General features: G+C 43.7%; 1 protein-coding gene across 1 annotated transcript in view; it reads left to right on the plus strand.

The window, feature by feature from the left end:
• The window catches only part of kcnh2b (potassium voltage-gated channel, subfamily H (eag-related), member 2b), a 212,340-nt gene that overhangs the window by 98,206 nt on the left and 111,251 nt on the right, over window positions 1-2,883 (plus strand). The gene's annotated exons all lie outside the window — the stretch shown is intronic.

The raw sequence follows: 2,883 nt of genomic DNA on the forward strand, positions 1-2,883 counted from the left end.
TTGCCAAGTTCCCCTTTAAGGCAAATGGTAAATGCACTTCACTTTTTTTACCTTTAGACTTCCGACCACTCCAAGCTCTTTCCCTTACATAACGTTCACCTATTGGTACACTGATAGCAGAGGCTGCCATGCAAGGTGCCAACTGCTCATCGGAAGCAAACTAAACCCATTCACACACACTCACACTACCTCCTGAGACACAGTCACCCCTCTGACCTGGCCTGTCCTAGAACGCCACCCTCAGGAGAAATTTGACACATACTTCATTTTGTTCATTTTGTCCAACACTTTCATACTGTAGGGTCAAACACACACTGTGACCTCCATGGACATCTTGTTTTTCATATGTAGACAGTGGCAGGTGGAAGAGTAATAGGAAGAGAAAGAACAAGAGAGTTTAATTTCCTGTCCAAGACTGCAGTTATTTAATATGATGATGATTCCCATCCTCCTCTTTCCCTGTCTGCCGGACATTCCTGCACTCTCACTGTTTAAAGACAGACAGGAATGCACATCAAAAATTCCTGAGGGTGAACCTCAGAGAGTCAGATAGAGTCAGAAAGATGACTTTTCCGAGTGTTTCTACTTGACCAAAACATCTTACAGCTCACAGTTTGAGTTGTTATTCAACCCAGAACATTCTCTGATCAGAGAGGAACAAGGTAACAGAGTTCACAGGAAAAAGCACGACTCCAGAGCACCACAAACCACACAGTAAAATCAAGATCATGCAGACATGCTGTATACACAAGCAGAAGAGTGTGTGTGAGAGTGAACTCTGGCAGGGCCCAGGTGCTGCAAATAGTGTGAATTGGAGCAAGTCAGCTGAGGTTATTTGAATAAAGAAGAGGAGCTTATTTGAATGGAAAATTCTGCGGTTGAACATTTTCATGGTGACAAAGGTAAGGGGCACACAATGGGCAGTTGGCTAACATGACCCGAGGGATTTGCATAAAATCAAGCAAACACTAAAAATACATGCACACTCTGTGGTATACAGGCTGTATTTATGGCTTATAGAAATGTATGAAAGTGTACTATATGTTTTAAGAATTACTGCTGATCTCCCTCTCCATTTTCTTTGCCGTTACTCCTTTGTGTGCACTTTTCTGCCCGCTGTGTTGCCCTCTCTGTCTCTCTCCCACTCCCTCCCTCCCTCTCTCTGTCTTTGAATGTGGTTATGTAAGATCTCAAGATTTTTCAGCAGTAGAAGCTGGTGGAGAGAGACAGGGAAAGGGGGAGGTGCAGACACTTTCAAAAGATATACTCTGATGTACGTTTTCAGTTTTCCTTTCCTCGACAGAGCATGGAGAAGTAGCTGCCCCTCCAACCACCACCATCCCAACCACATGCAAAAGCAGTGCTAATTTACAAAAGAAGGTTGAAGCTTGTGAATGCAGCACACGTCCCATGCTGCTCGCTGGCGTGCTCGTTTACCCGTCGGCCTCTTCAAAACACAATCTGTAATTGTCCCCTCTGTATGGAGCAGAGCCACTTGGAAACAGTTTTTAATTGTCGGTCTGATGCTCTGTGGTTTGGCTAAGCGGCAAGATACGTGTATTTGGCAAACACGCAACGAAGCTTGTTATCTGTAATGGGCCAATCGCCTGCATTAGAGTGAGAGGAAGACAGCGAGAAAGGAAGTTGAGAGAAATGGGGGGAAATTAGTGTAAGGAAAGAGAGAAACTGAAGTAAAATTGAGTGTGTGTAAGGGAAGAAGAAAGGGCCAGAATTTTGGTGATAAATCAGCTGTGGTAATAAGGTGACATGAAGCCTTGAGTGAAGCTGGTGACAACAGAAAAACGAGGCAGTGATATCATGATATCATCATCTCTTTATTTAATTAAGGATGAAGGAACACTTGAACAAACACTGTCCAGCACCTGCTCCCTAATTTAAAGGGACAGCTTCATAAACTGGGAGCTTTGTTGCCTTGGTAACAAAGGGGCAAAGACAGAGTGAAACAGAAAATAGGGAACGGGGACTACTGTCAAGGTTTGAGGAGTAAGGGCTCAGTGGAACGTAGTGTTACAGTGCTGCTGACATGCAAGCGCAGTGTGTGTGTTTGTGTGTGTGATACTTTATTGCTGACTGTCACCAGCCGTTGGTTTATAAGCCGTGTGATAGAAACCAGAGTGTAAAAAAGAGCCTAAAGCTCAACTGTTGCAGCTGTTAGCTTGATGTGTGATTGGGACAGACATCCACATCCATCCTCTAAATCTTTGCCTCTTTCCCCCTGTTTTTTTCTCTTCCACTGGCCTGTCCATCTGTTTTCTCCTCCTCCTCTGTCTGTGGCCACAGGGTGAGGCTACCAAGGTGTTTAAACCTCCATTCACATCTATCCAGCTCGGCTCACATTTACACATACATGCACGCTCATGCACACAAACGCACACACACACGCACACACACACAGGAAACCAGGACTAACAAGACTTGCTGTATCTCCCAGCCTGGGGAGCAGGGGAACTTTAATTTGGTTGGAGGGCCAGGTTCCATTGACAAGGCCATACATCAGAGCCAGGCCTGATGAAAGCCCAGCAGCAAGGACTTGTCTTATACTGTACATACAGTATACACACAGCATTGTGATATATCTTTCCTATAATAAAAATGAAAGACATAACATTTTACTATATGGCAGTACAAAGTGCTTTACACAGAAACTGCATTAAAAATTAAGCCTACATTGATTTGTTTGGGCCACTTTGGCACAGCTGAAACAAGCTGTAAATACAACATTGACATAATATCACCAAGTTGATGTGGTGAACTTGTTAGCAACAGTTACATGTTTACACATCCAGACACAAATGAATTCACAATTAGCATTCATTTGGAGTTAAGCTTCTGTCAGCTTGATGAATACAAGTCCAATATTCA

This window comes from Morone saxatilis, unplaced genomic scaffold, assembly GCF_004916995.1.
Source record: "Morone saxatilis isolate NCDOM2014 unplaced genomic scaffold, NCSU_SB_2.0 Contig0, whole genome shotgun sequence".
In the NCBI taxonomy this organism is placed as follows: Eukaryota; Metazoa; Chordata; class Actinopteri; family Moronidae; genus Morone; species Morone saxatilis.